At 57.6% G+C, this 18,269-nt stretch overlaps 1 protein-coding gene across 1 annotated transcript in view; it reads right to left on the bottom strand.

Annotated features, from left to right (window-relative positions):
- The window catches only part of LOC134154715 (transmembrane protein 209-like), a 60,529-nt gene that overhangs the window by 26,903 nt on the left and 15,357 nt on the right, over positions 1 to 18,269 (bottom strand). The gene's annotated exons all lie outside the window — the stretch shown is intronic.

The raw sequence follows: 18,269 nt of genomic DNA on the forward strand, positions 1-18,269 counted from the left end.
CTCTGCTCAGCACTGGTGAGGCCGCACCTGGAGAGCTTGGTCCACCAGCACAAGAGAAACATGGACCTACTGGAGTGAGTCCAACCACAAAGAAGACTAAGGGCCTGGAGCATCTCCTGTATGAGGAGAGACAGAGATAGCTGGGCCTGTTCAGTGTGTAAGGGGAGAAGGCTCAGGGCAATTTGAATGTACAGAAGTACCTGATGGGGACATGGCATAAAGAAGACAGAGACAGATTCTTCTGTGACAGCCAGTGGCAGGATGGGAGGCAACAGGCACATGTAGAAATACAAGAAATTCCATTGAAATATAAGAAAAGACTTTCCACTGCAAGAGCGATGGAAGACTGGACCAAGTTGCTCAGCAGGACTATGAGTCTCCATCCTTGCTGCTGCTCAAAACCCAACTGGACACAGTCTCAGTCAGCATGCTCCAGGTATACCTCCAGGTATAAAAGAAAAGAGGGTGGAGGCAGATGTTCTCTTCCAGAGGTGCTTTCCAACTTCAGCAATGCGTTGATTCAGTGATTTGGTGATGCTGCCATTTGTGAAGTCACTTGTGAGCTGCCTAGAGGAACTTTGCTTCTCCATGGAAGAACTCCTCTGTATCACAGAGCAGTCAGTGCCTCGGCAAATTACTTCTCAAGGACTTCAACGAGGGGTGGGGGCTTTTTCTTCAGGGCCTCGTACAGGCGATCCTTGCACCAGGAAGTCCAGCTCAGCAACAGCCTGAATAGCTCACGCATCATGGTGTGGGATGTTTTCTCCGCCAGAATTCTTTGGTATTGCTCAAAGTCCAGAATGTCCCCGAGCAGGAGGTCCAGGACACCTTTCACTTCAACAACACGTTCAATCAGCTCCACTCGGTGCCTATCGACAAAGTGTTCCCCTGGGGAAGACAGAAGCAAAGGGTTAGTCATCTGTGGACACACTGGTGCTCCTTCAGCTGCTTCACAGGTCATGGAGCAGCAGCCACTTCACAGCGGGGTTTGCCTGAGCTAGCACGACCCAAGGAGGAAATGAACGGCACCACGGAGCACCCAGTCCTCTCTGCTATTAGTGGGTGATAGTGGCACCGTCTAGCCGAAAGCCGAAAGCAGAGGTTCGTGTGAAGGTCTAATTCAAACTGGGGCTGTGCCGGGGCCAATGCTGGGTTTTAGAGTGGATGTTTGAGCCGCAGCCCCTGGTTTTGAGGCATTTTGCCCCCAAAAGTCTCACCTGTCACTGCAACATTTGAGCAGATTTGGGGATTTGTTCTCTGCCCCTAAAGCCTGTGGGACAGCAAAACAGAAAAGAAATGAGAGGGGAAGCAATGGGAGGGAGCTCCAATCTTGCACAGTCGACGGGGCGCTGCAGAAGGGAGGGACAGAGCAGACACCTTTCCAAAGGAGGCACCTTCCCTTAGGGGACCAGGACTCCCAGGCCACCTCCCAGCCTTGCTGGTGACCCTCTCTCACGGCTGCTCCCATCCCCATCGAGCCAGTGCCATCAAGTGACAGCACAGCTAACTGCAGCCCTATCAGAGACCACCACCGCGCGGTGTGAACTGGCCATGGGAAATGCTGGAGCTACGGATGATGTTCCATGAGCACCTCTGACAGGGAGGAGACATCCCATCACCTGGTTCAACCCGTATGTCTTGCTGGGAACTCACTGCATTGGAGTTTTAAGCTAATTTCAGACAGTGTCATGGCAAAAACAGTCAATCGAGCTCATCACCCTTGGTTTGTTCTGCAGCAACCACACACATGCCAACATGGCTGCCCCAATAACACGCCAATGACACACACACGCCAACGACACGGCTGCCCCTTTCACAGGCAAAGACATGGACACGGCAGCCCCACGCACACGGCAGCCCCACGCGCACCCATGTGCAGGGCAATTGGGACCAGTGGGACAACATCCCCCCTGCCCCCCTTACACCCCGGGGCCCAGGTGTCCAGGCACCCCTCAGCCCCCCACCCTGGGGGGCATCCAAGACCCCGCTGGGCCCCACCACCCCAGGAACCCAGCATCCGGACACCCCACTGCCTCCCCCCACACCAGGCGTCCAGGCCTCCCGACACCCCTCTGCCCCCCTCACACGAGGGGTCCAGGCGTCCGGGCCCCTCCTTCCACGTGCCCAGGAAATCCCCATCCCTTCCCACGCCAGGGGCCCAGGCGTCCGAGCACCCCCCCTTCCCCCCGCCCCCCGTTACCCGAGCGCCGGCTCGGACGCCTGGGCCCCTCGCCGCGCCCCCTTCCCTCCCCCAGGCCCAGCGATGCCGCTGCCGCCCCGCGCCGGGAACTGCAATCCCAGCAGGCAGCGCGGCCGCCGAGCCCCGCCCCCTCCCTGGCGCCTCCTCGAGCCCTGACAGAGGGGACGAGAGAGACACGGAGCTGCTGGAGAGAGGGCGGCGTGGGGCTGCGAAGGTGGTCGGGGGCTGGAGCAGCTGCCCTCCGAGGAACGGCTGCGAGAGCTGGGGCTGTTTAGCCTGCGGAGGAGAAGCCTGAGGGGGATCTTATCAGTGTGTCTAAGTACCTGAAGGGAGGGTGTCAAGGGGACGGGGCCAAACTCTTTTCAGTAGTGCCGTGCGACAGGACTAGAGGCAGCGGGCACAAACTGAACCAGCGGACGCTCCGCCTCAATATGAGGAGGAATTTCTTCACAGTGACAGTGACTAAGCACTGGGAGAGGTTACCCAGAGAGGTGGAGGAGTCTCCTTCCCTGGAGAGATTCAAGGCCTCTCTGGATGCAGTCCTGTCTACGATGGTCTAGGTGACCCTGCCTGAGCAGGGAGGTTGGACTAGATGATCTCCACAGGTCCCTTCCAACCTTCCTGATTCTGTGATTCTGCTGAGCCTGCTCGCCTCAAGGCCAGCTCTGGGCTCTGCTGCTCTCCTTCCTACCTGCCCTCGGTCTCTGCAACTCCACTAGTTCCCGGGTGCTACAGCCCAGGTGGCCATGGACGCTGCTGGCACCAAGCCTCCGGGGTGGCCGCTTCCCCTTCTGGCCCTGGGCACCCGCCTTCTTCCCCTCACGCCCACAAAAGCCCAGCACTCAAGGGCACCCAAGACACACACAAGAGCTGGCAGTTCCCTCCCACCACGCAGCCAGCACTGGGCCCCAGCAAGGGGGGCCCAGGCTCAAGCACTTCCTCCCCTCAGAGGCATACAGCAGCTTTTTCCTCCTCTCGCCACAGGCCCCCTGGCCCCAGGACATGCGTTGGCCATGGCAGGGCCCTCTCCACGCCTCTCCCCAGCACCAACAAGACGCAGCACACCCCTAGGCCACAGCCACCGCAGCTGCAGCCAAAGAGCCACAGCAGGACCGTGGCGGAGAGCTGCAATGGCAGCAGCCCCCAAGCCCTGACTCCTCAGCTCTGCTCTTCAGGCCTCTCCAAAGTTCCCATGCTGCAAACAGATGATCTCACTGCACACCCAGCCAAGAGCCACCCGACTTGGGGCAGTTGGTTTAATTCAGCATCAGAGAACTTCCTGTGTGCTCGCATGGCTCACAAGCAGTGCTGCTGCTGCCGTTGCCGCCGTTGTCAGGCAGTTGCGCCGTTGCCAGTCAGCGCCACTGCTGGAGAGGGCCACTCTCCAGGCTCACAGCACTTGCTGCCCATTAAAGCTCCAGCGAGCAGAAGAGGTTTGGGTGCAGGTAGGTGGGTACCATGTCATGGTGAGCTAGTGGTAAATAGGTACCTTGCAAAGTCTTCCCCAAGACCTGGTCCCCTCCCACCTCTGCAACACTGAATATGGTGCAGTTCAAGTGTTGAAGACAGAATTAAGAAACTATGACAGAGGGAGAAAGCAGCCAGACATGTGCCCTGGCAACAGAGTGAGAACCTAACACCTTTCCTCTCTGCTTTGATCCTGCCTTAACACAACAGCGGTGTGGCTGTATTCCAGCTTAGGCTGTCCCTTGTAGGATGACCTCGTAAGCCACCGGACCAAGGAAGACAGGCAGCAAACCATTGCCCATCCTGGAACAGAGTCCCTGGGGCCACAGAGCAGTGGCTAATGTAGCTGGCAGCACAGTGCGTAATGCTGTGCCTCGGAGCCTATCCTGCCAGATGACCCTGCTGCTCGCCTTCCTGCATGGAGAGAAATTTTCACTGTGGTTGTTTCCAGAGCTCTCCTTTGGGCATGATCTGCAGCCCTGGGTGTTTTGTTAGGGGGTGATCCCCGTTCCTGTGGATGTGACCCCAGTCAGTGGGACTCACGTGCTTCTGCTACAGAACTGCCTTCTGTAGCAGAAGCAGGTGCCCAACTTGTCAGGCTGAAATGGGGACCCTACTGCCCCTGTGCTCATGCCACCTCCCCGCGGTGTGTATTTGCAGTCCATTCCTAGGCACCCCAGAGTGCTCTGCCCAGAAGGCAGTGCCAGGCAGGAGGAAGCCATCTTCAGAAGCTGGAGCACCTACTGAGTGGCTTGGGAATGAAGTGGACGAGAATGCCAGAGCAGTAAGTGTCACTGTTGGAGGCCCTTTTTCTGCCGGTGTGCATCCTGCAAAAGCCTTGTGCTATGGGCGCTGGCTCGCAAGAGCCCTTCCCATGGGTTCACTGAGCCCTGCCCGACATCGCCCAGTCCTGCCTTCAAAGGCGCCGGTGGTGAATGTAGTTTTGGAATGCACACACTGTTGCACCTTGCTCTCCGTGAACACACCAGCAGAGCCTCTGGGGCCCTCCTGCTGGTGGCACTGGAAGTGCTGGGCCTTTCTGTGATAGAAAGTGAAGAGTTTCTGCTCAGCTCTGTCATAATTCAGATGCCTGGTTCAAAGAGAATGGGATGTTCAGCCTTTCTGGGCTTCCCTTCAGGGTAAAAGGGTGCTGACAGGAAGGCTCCCGGGAAGGCTCAGAGCAGAGGCTGGGGAAGAACCTTCCCTTCTGCAAAATGGAGCTGCCATAGCCCCCCCCACCCCTTCCTGTCCTCCCTAGCAGGACTGCCCTGCACATTGCCCTAGAGTTTAGTGAGCTGCCTTCCCCTGTGCTTGCCTCCCTTGACTCCATGCTCTTCTGGATCAGCCTTTTGGCTCTTCCCTTGACAAAAGCCTGCCAGAACATTTAGCTCTTTGCCCATATTCCCCTGCAGCTGCTCTTGTGTGGAATGGAGGGGCTGCTGTGAGCAAAAGCAATGGGTGTTTCTGCAGTTCTGAGAGGCAGCTTCTTCTCTTTAGCATGGAAACATGGGCTGCCCTTGCCAGGAGCAAGAGCCTTTACTTGGCAGCATCTCACCTCTCTTTCTCACCTTTGCAGATGAAAATACAGAGGGATTCAATCCCGACAGCCACTAAAGCAGCTTCGATTGTGTCCCTTGAACCTCTTCCAAGTATTTTTCCAACGTGAGTACTTTGCCTTCCTTCTTTCCCCCTGCCTCCCAAAGGCAGCAGCCTCTCCGCACAGGTTTGTTAGGGCTGCAGTGCCAGGGCTGGGGGAGGCTGCTCTGAAAGTGCTTTGGGAACAAGTCTTCCCAGCGGCTGGGTCCCTCTTCTAGTTAGATTCCCGGGGGCCATATGCCCAGGTTGGCAAGCCGGCACAAACTCACTCACACACACACACACACAAACACTCTTTAGGAGCAAGCAGTTTATTAGTAGATACTTACGAACAGACCGACCCAATGGTAATCTCGAGGACCACCTCAATGCTTGTCCCAATCATCTGCATGATGAGAGAGCGAGAATCGGCAGGTACAATCTTTTCGGATGTCCCCGAGGAGGCAACGTGGTCCTCTGTTGTGTAGCAGCCTCTCTCTCCTTCAGAAAAACTCCGGTATTTATGATTACTTGTGGTAGGCGGGAGTCCCGGCACCTGGGGCCAGCAAGTGCAGGGAGTCTAGCCCAACTCCACCCCGGTTGCATAACCAGGCTATGATACTGCGCACGCGTGCAGACTTATTTCGGGGGCCACATTTGGCTTTGGGGGTCGCTATTTCACTACTCTTCAGCTTCTGACCTTCATGTTGACTGCTTCTCATGGTGATTCTGTAGCTGGAAGCCACCGAATCTACATGTAACCAACCACTGTTCTTTCTCACAGATTCCCAAGACCTTGTCAGTTACTTATTTGTATCCCGCTTAACACAGCGGTATTGTTCAGGCACTGAAAAGTTACAACACTAGACTATTCCCACCAAGTATCAGGTAGTACAGATACAAAAAGTTACAACACGGACCATTCCCATCAAGTGTCAGGTAGCAGGGATACAGTCGCAGTGACCTGCATGCATGCTCTGCCTACATCTGGGCTCTGAGGGTGGGGAGAGGGTTCTGCAGAACTCTGTGATGTCGTCCACCTGCTAAGGGCTTTGTGTGTAAATGCTTGATGCCTTTCTCCTTCTTTGACACTGGGTGCCCAGCAACAACCTATTGCCCACCCCTGAACACAGAGTCTTTGGGGCCACAGAGCAGTCTTGTGTAGTTGGCAGGACAGCAGGTAATGGTGTGTTTCAGAGCCTGTCCTGGCAGATGACCCTGCTGCTCTCCTCACTGCCTGGAGAGAGTCTCCCTTGGGCTCCTGGAGCTCTCCTTCAGGCATGACGTGCAGCCCCAGGTGTTTTGATGGGAGGTGATGCTCTGATGTGGCCGCAGTCAGTGGAAGCCCTGTGCTTCTGCTGCAGAATTGCCTTCTGCTGCAGGAGCAGGTGTGAAGCTGGTGAGGGCCAGGTGGGGACCCTACTCTCCCTGTGCTCATATCACCTCTCCGCGGTGTGTATTTGCAGGCCGGTGCCAGTCACCTCAGAGTGCTCTGCACAGAGTGCAGCAGCGGGCAGGAAGAAGGAACGGAGAGAAGCCCGAGCACTAGTGCATCTCCTCTGAGCGAGGACCGTCAGAGGTCTGGAGTGGTAAGTGCTCCTCATTGAGGCCCTTCATGTGCCAGCCTGCTCTCTGCCCAGGCCTTGTGCTATGGGTGCTGGTTGTACAAGAGCCCTGCTGGGCCCTGGAAGGCTTTGCGCAGGCCTTTGTTTTCAGAGATGCCAGCTGTGCTCTACTTCTGCAATGTATCTGCCTCTCCAGCGCTCTCTGTGAGCAACCCAACAAAGCCTCTGGGGCTCTCTGCTTGGTGGCTGTGGAACTGCAGGGCGTTTCCACGCTAGAAGATGGAGAGTTTCTCTTCAGCTGTGTGATGAGTAAGATCTTTGGTGTGAACAAGCAAGGGATGTTCAGCCTTGCTGGGCTTCCCTTCAGGGCAGAAGGGTGCTGACAGGAAGGCTCACAGGAAGAGTTAGGGAACAAGCCTTTCCCTTGCGGGAAAAGAGACCGGCTCTAGCCCCCACTGCGCACCCCTGTCCTCCCTAGCAGGACGGCCTTGGCCTTTCTGCCGCAGGAGGGCACAGCCTGTTCCTTTCTGCCTCCTTCTCCAGGGGGAAGAAGAGCCATGGGCAGAGACAGGGACAAGCAGGAGAAAGAGCAGCAGCAGTGGCAGTGTCAGCGGCAGACCCGGTGGCAACAGAAGACAGAGCAGCAGTGGCAGGGGCAGTGGCAGCATCAGTGGCAGCCACAGTGCCGGCAGCAGCCCCACTGGCAGTCGCAGTGGGAGCCCCAGTGGCAGACACAGCGGCAGCCCCACCGGGAGCCCCAGTGGCACTGGGAAACCCACTGTCAGACAGAGCGACAGCCCCAGTGTCAGACAGAGCGGCAGCGGCAGTGGAAGCTCCAGTGGCGGGGACAGCAGCAGATCCACTGGCGGTGGCAGCAGCAGTGGAAGCCCCGGTGGCGGGCACAGCGGCAGCCCCAGGGGCAGGCGCAGTCGAAGACCACATGTCAGACAGAGGGGAAGCGGCAGTGGGAGCCCCGGGGGCAGCGGCGGTGGCCACAGCAGCAGCCACAACGGCGGCAGCGGCGGCAGCAGCAGCAGCAGCTCTGCTTGTGAGCCGCGCGAGCACCCAGGAAGTTCTTGTGTGCTGAATTAAACCAGCTGCCCCAGGCCGGGTGGCTCTTGGCGGGGTGTGCGGCGCGCTCGCCCGCCTGCAGCGCGGCAGCTCTGGGGAGGCCTGAGGAGCGGAGCGGAGCAGCCGGGGCTCGGGGCCAGGAAGGCTCCTCCTCACAGCGGCTGCTCCCGCGAGGCGCCAGGGAGGGGGCGGGGCTCGGCGGCCGCGCTGCCTGCTGGGATTGCAGTTCCCGGCGCGGGGCGGCAGCGGCATCGCTGGGCCTGGGGGAGGGAAGGGGGCGCGGCGAGGGGCCCAGGCGTCCGAGCCGGCGCTCAGGTAACGGGGGTGGGGGGAGGGTGCTCGGACGCCTGGGCCCCTGACGTGGGAAGGGATGGGGACTTCCTGGGCACGTGGAAGGAGGGGCCCAGACGCCTGGGCCCCTGGGGTAGGGGGAGGCAATGGGGTGTCCGGATGCCTGGGCCCTGGAGTCGGGGCGGGGCGGAGGGATGCCCGTACGCCTGGGCCGCTCGCGTAGTGGGCAGAAGAGAGGTGCCCGGACACCTGGGCCCCTCAGGTAGAGGCGGGCAGGAGAGTGCCCAGATGCCTGGGCCCCTGGGGTGCAGGGGGGCAGAGGGGTGCCTGGACCCCTGGGGTGGGGGGGAGCAGGGGGGATGTTGCCCCAGTGGTCCCCATTGCGCTGCATATGTGTGTGCGTGGGGCTGCCGTGTGTGTGTCTTTGCCTGTGAAAGGCCCAGCTGTGTCGTTGGCATGTGCGTGTCGGCGTGTTTGTGGGGCAGCCATGTTGACGTGTGCATGGTTGCTGCAGAACAAACCAAGGGTGATGAGCTCAATTGAACGTATTTGCCATGACACTGTCTGAAATTAGCTTAAAACTCCAATGCAGTGAGTTCCCAGCAAGACATACAGGTTGAACCAGGTGATGGTATGTCTCCTCCCTGTCAGAGGTGCTCATCGTACATCATCCATAGCTCCAGCATTTCCCATGGCCAGTTCACACTGCGCAGCTGTGGTGGTCTCTGATAGGGCTGTAATTAGCTGTGCTGTCACTTGATGGCACTGGCTCAGTGGAGATGGGAGCAGCCATGAGAAAGGGTCACCAGCAAGGCTGGGAGGTGGCCTGGGAGTCCTAGTCCCCTAAGGGAAGGAGCCTCCTTTGGAAAGGTGTCTGCTCTGTCCTTCCCTTCTGCAGCGCCCCATTGACCATGCAAGATTGGAGCTCCCTCCCATTGCTTCCCCTCTCATTTCTTTTCTGTTTTGCTGTCCCACAGGCTTTAGGGGCAGAGAACAAATCCCCAAAGAATCTGTTCAAATGTTGGCAGTGACAGGTGAGACTTTTGGGGGCAAAATGCCTCAAAACCAGGGGCTGCGGCTCAAACACCCAGTCTAAATCACAGCATTGGCCCCGGCACAGCCCCAGTTTGAATTAGACCTTCACACGAGCCTCTGCTTTCGGCTAGATGCTGCCATCACCCACTAACAACAGAGAGGACTGGGTGCTCCGTGGTGCCGTTCATTTCCTCCTTGGGTCGTGCTAGCTCAGGCAAACCCCTCTCTGAAGTGGCTGCTGCTCCATGACCAGTGAAGCAGCTGAAAGAGCACCAGTGTGTCCACAGATGACTAACCCTTTGCTTCTGGCCTCCCCAGGGGAACACTTTGTTGATAGGCACCGAGTGGAGCTGACTGAACGCGTTGTAGAAGTGAAAGGTGTCCTGGACCTCCTGCTCGGGGACATTCTGGACTTTGAGCAATACCAAAGAATTCTGGCGGAGAAACCATCCCACACCATGATGCGTGAGCTGTTCAGGCTGATGCCGAGCTGGACTTCCTGGTGCAAGGATCGCCTGTACGAGGCCCTGAAGAAAAAGCCCCCACCCCTCGTTGAAGTCCTTGAGAAGTAATTTGCCGAGGCACTGACTGCTCTGTGATACAGAGGAGTTCTTCCATGGAGAAGCCAAGTTCCTCTAGGCAGCTCACAAGTGACTTCACAAATGGCAGCATCACCAAATCACTGAATCAACACATTGCTGAAGTTGGAAAGCACCCCTGGAGAACATCTGCCTCCACCCTCTTTTCTTTTATACCTGGAGGTATACCTGGAGCATGCTGACTGAGACCGTGTCCAGTTGGGTTTTGAGCAGCAACAAGGATGGAGACTCATAGTCCTGCTGAGCAACTTGGTCCAGTCTTCCATCGCTCTTGTAGCAGAAAATCTTTTCTTACATTTCAATGGAATTTCTTGTATTTCTACATGTGCCTGTTGCCTCCCATCCTGCCACTGGCTGTCACAGAAGAATCTGTCTCTGTCTTCTTTATGCCATGTCCCCATCAGGTACTTCTGTACATTCAAATTGCCCTGAGCCTTCTCCCCTTACACACTGAACAGGCCCAGCTATCTCTGTCTCTCCTCATACAGGAGATGCTCCAGGCCCTTAGTCTTCTTTGTGATTGGACTCACTCCAGTAGGTCCATGTTTCTCTTGTGCTGGTGGACCAAGCTCTCCAAGTGCGGCCTCACCAGTGCTGAGCAGAGGGGAAGGATCACCTGCCTCCACCTGCTGGCAATGCTCTTCCTGATGCAGCCCAGGATACCATGGCTGCTCTTTGCCACCAGAGCACGTTGCTGGTTCATGGTCAGCTTGGTGCCCACCACAACCCCCAGGTCCTTCTCTGAAAAGCTCCTCTCCAGCACAGCCAGGTATCAGCACCCCTCCCTGGTTACGCACCAAGTCCCTGCTTCATCAGGACATTGATGAAGAAGCAATGGGAGACAGCGTGGAGCCCTCCTGGAGGCAGCTGCACAACACCTGCTGCTCTCCTCTCCTGCACTGAGCTTGCCAACACCCCTGCTGCCTCCCCAGGCTGGTTGCTCCCTCCCAGGCACTAACAGCAGCCTTGTGGCCACTGGTGGCCTCTCAGGTCTTGAGGCGCAAGTGAGCTCACTAGCAGAAGCAGCAGCAAGGTTCCTCCTCCTGGCTTCCAGGTGGGTGTGGCTGGAATCACCTCCCTGTCAGCACTGACACCATTTTCCTGCCGCGACGCTCCCGGGTGCAAGGCACAAGTGCCCTCACACTCAGCATCAAAGCCTTGTGCCTGCCAGTGGCCATGCTGGGCTGCACTGGAGGGTTTTCCAGTGCAGGAGGACTGAAGTAGGGGACACAGAACAGATCCAGGAGCAATGTGCTCAGTGCTAAGAGAATGCTGAAAATGCTACATGTCTGTAGCAGGAAGAGAATGGAAGGGAGCAGAGGGACTGCTTTGGCTAAAAGGCAGCACCTGACTTGAGCAAGACCACACGTGTGCTTCCATACAAAATACTTAGGCAGCTCCATCAAGCTGCAGAAGAAAGGTTAGCCAGTTGGTTACTCGCACGAGAAGGGACATGGACTTTACGGTGCCAGACATGCTCCGTATCCCTGCAGGCTTGTTAGAGGGAAGTGCCATGTGCCTGGCAGTTTTTGAAACCCCTTGGAGTTTAGGTTCAGCCTGCGGCAAGGATTTCTCACAGCCAGACCACTTAGTGGGAAACCATTACCGTGCTGTGTAAAGCAAATATTTTTCACCAGCATTGCATTGTATTTTGTGCCGGTCACATCCTTTCTGCTCAGAATATCACAATGCCTCTGTATTGCCCTGGAAAGTGGCATTTGCTGAAGATCCTTCAGTAGATGCATGGAGGCCAACACATGTACTTCCAACTTCACCTGCACCTGGGAGAGGGGGAAAAAAAAACCCCAGTGTTAGTATTCCAGAACACGTAGCCCAAAGCGTTTGTGGAAATAAATAGTACATGGGAGTGGACGGTGCAAAAATGTAGAGAGATGTAAAGCCCTCAGAGGAACTCAAAATGAAAGGGGCCCACACAGAGGAAGACATTTGATTTTTTGTGTTTGATTATCACTCAACGGGCTCTTGAAAGAGAGTGAAGGAAATTCCACTGGATATCCCCGTCAAAGGGATGGGGCCGAACTCTTTTCACTAGTGCCACGCAACAGGACAAGAGGCAACGGGCACAAACTGAACCAGCGGAAGCTCCGCCTCAATATGAGGAGGAATTTCTTTCCTGTGAGAGTGACCGAGCACTGGGAGAGGTTTCCCAGAGACATTGTGGAGTCTCCTCCTCTGGAGAGATTCAGACCCTGCCCGGATGCAACCCTGTCTAACATGGTCGAGGTGACCCTGCCTGAGCAGGGAGGTAGGACTAGATGATCCCCTGAGGTCCCTTCCAACCTTACCCATTCTGTGATTCTGTGACATGCCCCACACGTTTTCAGAAAACCCACCGACCATATCTACTTACACCACTGCCCAACCTGGACTCCTGCAGGTTGGACTCCTGTCTCCAAGCGTCCCATCTTCCTTCACAGCTCAGAAAGGCAGTTTTATGGAGGACAAATCTTTTAGCCGCTTTCTGCTGAGCCTTCTCGATGGAGATGTATATGCATACACAAACACACACACGGGTACCACTTGCCCTGTCGAAACTTCCTTTTTTTCCAGGGAAACTCCTCTACAGGACTATGTAAACCAACCAAGAAGACCCTCAGTGTCTTCCTGCATCGAGCACAATCAGATAAAGTCTCAGAAGCCAATAAATGACATTGCTGCCAGTCAGCACGGGATGACATTCAAAAATGCTAGTGTTAGGCAATAGGTTTGTGGACACGCCAGCAAATGTTGAAAGCTGTAGAGAAACAAATCACAGTGCTGGGTGAGGAAAAGATCCTGGAGAAAAAAGGACCTCTCTGATGAGCTCCGTGCTTTGAAATAGGTCCTGTCACAAAGCAGGGACTGCAGAGGAACCAGTTTGCCCTCCTCCTCCGCCCATACCTTTCCTTTGTCAGAGCCTGGGAAGCACACTGCATACACGAGTGGAAGGCCCACATCTCCAGTGGATCTGAGGAGCTTTCCTTCTCTGACAATACCTATGCAGACTCTTCCTGGGCCCTTCTGCGAATGGAGCCATTAGGAGCCACAGTCATCTCAGTGTGGCCGGGGACACTGGTAGGGAGTTCTTGTTTTCTTCTTGAAATTGTATGAGTAAAGAGAAAAGCAAGAACTCAGCCCGTCCAGGAGAGCTCCTGCTGAAGGTAGCAGCCCAGCATGCCAAGAGGCCCACTTGTGTTCTGAGGCCGTACTTGAAGACCAGGCTGAGAAAATTGTGGGCTTTACCTGAGGACTTTGGCTCCCCAGTATGACTTAAGGCCTTTGTGATAAGGAGTTCCCGCACCCTTTTCCAATCCAAATCATGCTCCCATACAGGCAGCTGACTCTCTGCTGTGACAAACGTGGTCTGGAGGAAAAAGCCAGCCCAAGATGTCTTTCTGCCTTGCTTGCTTCTGGTAGGGATCAATCTTTTCAAACAAACCAAAACCAGAACCTCTCATTCCTCTCCATGTTATAGGCTCCCCAAATAAGAGCTACAGAAGGACCAAAGCACAGGGAATGGCTGGGCAATAAAGTGCCAGAGGGTATTTGCTGCAGGAGGAGTAAGGCCTCTTGGGGAGTAAATGAGCACATCTGAACTTTGCATGCACCGGGGCAGGCTGTGAGCTAACAGCTCTTGGTCAGGAAGGAGAGGCAAGAGAGAGGTCGCTGAAAGCCGCATCTCCTTGCCCTGCGGAGGTGAGAAGAAGCCCAGCAGAAGTGCTTTGAAGAGGAAGAGAGAAGCCAAGCAAGGAGCCGCATCTGGCCCTGCCACACATTGACGGTGTGCTTTCAGCCCAAGGTGGGGGTGCGCTTCTGGAAGGACCAAGCGGACAAAGGCTTTGTGTCTCCTGCCTCTGGCTGAGGAAGCTCCCAGGCCCCAGGCTGCTGGAAGAAGACCCTGTTGGGGCAATCAGTGCATTTTTGGCTGTTCTGCACCTACTTGCTGCTGTTCCAGCCTGTGCTAGAAAGACTGTGCTGAAGCACCAGCAGCTCTCGGAACACTGACCTCAAGCACTTAGTGAGCTGCAGTTTGCAAGCAGAACCTCCGTGTACTTGCTGCTGCTCCAGCCTTTGCAAGAGAGGCCTAGGCTGGAGTAACATCTCGTTGGAATCGGACTCTCTCCTAAGCCAGAGGTCTGTCTGCAGAGAAGGCAGTGCCTGGCCTGGCCCAGGGGCCTGTGGGGAAGAGGCTCTGCGGGCTGGCAGAGGCCATGTGGGGTTTTCTGGGAGGAAAACATCTGCACTGGAGGAGAAGAGAGCTAAATTCCCTAATTCTCCCTCCCACCGCACTTCTGTTCTGCCTTCCTCCCCTTCTCGCACCATGGCTCCACCGCCTGCTGCTTTTCCTGCCAGCACCAAATGCCCTCTCCCATGTCTATTGCCTGCCTTAGCCAACACACACCAGCCCACTTCTGGGGCACTTGGCTGTGCCCCAGAGAGCCCTCCCGGCAGCAGGGCACTGCCTTGGGGCACCCACCTCTTGGCAGGTGCCAAGGAGCAGCTGCCACAAAGGCTCCTGGGGCCAGCAGAGCTGCTGCTGCTGCTGCTGCTGTGCGTGGGCAGAGCAGGGGCAAAAGCACTTTCTGAGCTTCCCCACAGACCTGCTGACCCCTCAGCAGACTCCCCAGTCTCCAGCTCTTCTCCAGCCTTGGCACCTCCTTTTCCCTTCCCCCAAAACAACAGCGTGGAACAGAAAGCCAACACTCAGGAAACCTCCTTCCCTGTGGAGTCGTCCCTGCCTTGACTTTCCTCCGGGCAAGCTCCTGGGGCTGAGCAGCAGCTCTGAGCAGCCTTGCCCCACACAGCCTCTGATCTGGGACAGCAAGATCCTGCCCTTCTGTGGGCTGCTACTTCCCACCATGGCTTCTCCATGCAGCACTGCAGGCAGTTGCCCAGGCGGGCTGAGTGCTGACCAAGGCAGGTGGCAGAGGCATGGCCCTGGGCAACCTGACCTCCCAGGACACTGCTCTCAGCCACAGCCCTGGGCACACCTGGCTGCACGCACGCCCTGCTCGCACAGCCCTACACCCTCCCCGGCAGAAGGAAGCCGTGCCGCCCTGTCCCTCGGACACTGTGGCAGCAAGTCCCTGCCCTAAAGCACCAGCTGCTCCACCGAGAGAGCTCTCTGGAAAGATGGCCTCAACCATCACCTGCGCGAGGTCTCCAGGACCCTGCGAGCAGCTCAGCAGCACTGCCCTGCAGCCAGAGACTTCCCACTGGAAGGGCTCTGCCCATTTCTGCCAGAAGGAGCTCTCAGCTGCTGCCTCCCTCCTGAGCGTCCGGAGCTTCCCTCCGTTTTGTCTCAGCTCAGCTCAGCACGGGCAGGCAGTGCCCTCAGCACTGCGGCTCCTGGCAGAGGAGCTGCTCCTGCACCCAACAGGGAAGTCATTTCCCCAGGCTTCGGGGAGTGATTGAGCTGAGTCAGCCTGGGCCCCTCATTTCTTTGGGGAGAAGCCCTCCAGGTGGTGGGGCAGACACCTCCATCCCATGCATGCCACCAACCCCCAGGACGGTTGTGGGATTCATCCTGCTTAAGCTGCCGTGTGCCCAAAAGAGGTGCACAGAAGTGTGCGAGCTCCTTGTCCCCCCTCCCATTTCCAGTCCAAGGTGGTGGAAGGTGGGAGTCAGCTGCTGCCATGGAAACACTGGGTGACACCAGAGGTGCCAGAGGTGATCCAGGGCATGCGCAAGTGCCTGCGAGTTCTCCCTGGGCAATGTGGAGAGACACAGACCCGTGTGTGGCATCATCTGGGGGCTCTGGGGGACATTCCCAGAGGCAGGATGCACCAGCTACCCACGCCTGGCAGGAAGAAACTTCTGCTTCAGCACTGAGGCAGGGCTTTGCTGCCTGCCAAGGCCTTGCTGGAGGTTTCCCTGCCATCGGTCCGTTCTCAGCACTTCCTTGCACTGGGGGCAGCAGGAGCCGCAGCCTGTGCTGTGTCGCCATGGGTGGAGGCTGGTGCAGTGCCCCACTGCCCCCCTCCCCTCGCAGCCAGGTTTCCCGCATGGGGCCATGGCCTGGCTGAGTGCAGCCGCAGCACCCAGCCCAGCCGGTCCCCCGGTGGGGTTATCCCTGCCCCAGGACCTCCCCAGTGCGGGGGTCACGGCAGCCCCACAAGTGCCCCGTGCAGCCCCTCCCCACTGCAGGGCCAGCCCTGGCCGGGGGCCCCGGGGGTCCCGGTCCCCTCTGTGACACAGGCTGGCGTCACAGGGGACATCCCTGCTGGGTCACAGCCACCGCTGCCCTCTCCCGCCTGCCCACGCACCCTCCCCACTCATCCCGCACAGCCCGCCGCAGCACAGGCGCTGGGGCTGCTCTGGGCACCGCTGTGCTGCCAGGAGCCGACGAGCCCCAGCGGGAGCTGGCGACGGGAGCCCGGGGCAGCGCGGGGCTGCGCTGAAGGGCGCAGCAGGAGCAGCCGAGTGGCCAGGAAGCCTTTGCAGGGACCCTCCCGCTGCACGGCCAAGCCAGAGCGCCCGGCACGGACATGGAGCTCCGGGACGCTGGCCGCGCCACGCAGCGTGAGCAGCGGATGCCCATCATCCCCCCGCGGGGTAAGGCCTTCGCGACCTCCTTGCCCAGGATTGCTGTCGAGAGGCTGAGCACCAAGATGGGCTGTAGATGCCTGGGGGCTGTGGGGAGCCTGGGCAGGCTGGGGGTGCCCCAAGGCTCCTGCGCTGATGGTGCCTTGTGGTGCAGGGGGCATGACGTGTCTTTGCCTTGCTTTGCAGTGGCCGTGCCCATCTGGGAGGGTGTCTCCAACTACATCCAGGAGAAGCTGGTGCTGAACAAGGTGGATGTGCCATCCTCTCCCTCCCCTCCCATACCCATGCTGGCAGCAGCACTGACCCCTCGGGGCCATGGGCCGCAATAGTCCTGCCCCTCCTCTCCAAGCAGAAGCAACCTCCCTGCAGAAGCATGCTGCAAATGACAGCTGTGCCCCAGACCGACTTCTCCCAAAAGGGAGGTGCCCAATGTGCAGTGCAGCTGCGGTTGCTGGAAGGGTGGGAGGCTTTCTGGGCCCTCTCTGGAGATCCTGGCAGAGTGCAAGGCCAGAAAGGGAGCTGTTCTGGGAAAGCCTTTTCTTCGTGTGCTGGAGGGGCGGCAACGTTGCCTTTGGAGGCTGAGGAGGAGGGGGAGGAAACTATGGGGAATGGCCTTCTCAGGGAGTTCTCCAGGGCTTCCGCCAAGCTTTCCAGAAGGCTCTGTCTTGCCCCTTTGCATGCCAGCCATGGGCAGGGCACCTAGCACCGTGGCCATGCTTGGAGAACAACTCTCTCTTTGTCTGTCTCCCATGCTTCTAAGGCTTCTCTCTACTTCTCTGGCTGCAGGATGTGAGAATTATTCCCCTTGGCACCTTCAGTGTTGCTACAAAACAAGTCGTTGCTGGCAAGAACGGTCCTCTGACTGTTCAGAGACCCGCATTTCGCCTCTCAAGCAACCTTGTGGATCTTCACGGCCTCAGCCACGAGGAGGCCTCTGTTGCTGGTAAGAAGGCAGACTGAAACCTCGGCTTCCCCTGGGGACATCGCGGGGCTGTGGCTCTCTGCTGTTTCCCAGGGGCTGTTAGAAATTGAGACTTGCTGCCCCGGGTGCTGAGCAGAGCTTCAGGGTGTTTTGATTGTCACAACATTATAATGCAGAATCCAACGAGAGTCTCTCGGTGTGTCTCTCTCTTGCACTGGCTCGAACGCGTGGCTCCATAGTGGGGCTTTTGTGGCTGCTGCTTCCAGTGCCGTGTAGTTGCCACTGTTGTTCCCCATTGATGCCACAGCAGCCGTCTGCTCAAAAGGACAAGTCCTTCCTATTGCTTCCTAACACCGATGGATTAAGAGGCAGCGTGGAAGGCTGTTGTGCAGCCCATGTGTTTTCCTCCTCCTTTGGAGCCAGCGTGACATGGCACAGCTAAGGCTCGTCAAAGCTAGCATGGCCTGAGTGCCGGCACCATTCCTCTGTGCACTGCCTTCTGCCGGCAGCTGGCCCCCTTGCTGCTCTGCTTGGCCTGCCCTCCTGCCTCCCGCTCCCAGGAGATGGTCAGGGCTCGCTCTTGGTGTCTGTGCAGGGAAGGAAGCCCTGCGGTAGCCTTGTCCCAGGAGGCTGCAGAGTGCTTTGAATTTGGGCCAGGGAGGGCTGACAGGAGCCTCCTGTGGGGGCTTTTGTGGGGGTTAAAGCAGAGAGCTCTGCAGCTCCGTGCTGCCGCAAGACCTTCAGGCGCCCAGCACTGTGTGGGAGCCTGCTGAAGGGCTCCGTCCGTGACTGGGCTGCTCTTTCCTTGTTGCCTAGGGCGCAGGAAAGCTGAGACCCTCAAGTATCCTCACGTAGCCGTGGCCATCTCCGTGCCTTGGAAAACAGTGGCGGCCTGCGTGGAGGAGACCGTGTACCTTCTGTCTTGCTGCCTGGCCAATGGGAAGAACGTGGCCCTTCTTTTCAAGGGCATTGGCGTGCTTCTCATTGAAGGCAAAGAG

Source organism: Rhea pennata, unplaced genomic scaffold, assembly GCF_028389875.1.
Source record: "Rhea pennata isolate bPtePen1 unplaced genomic scaffold, bPtePen1.pri scaffold_33, whole genome shotgun sequence".
NCBI classification, from domain to species: domain Eukaryota; kingdom Metazoa; phylum Chordata; class Aves; order Rheiformes; family Rheidae; genus Rhea; species Rhea pennata.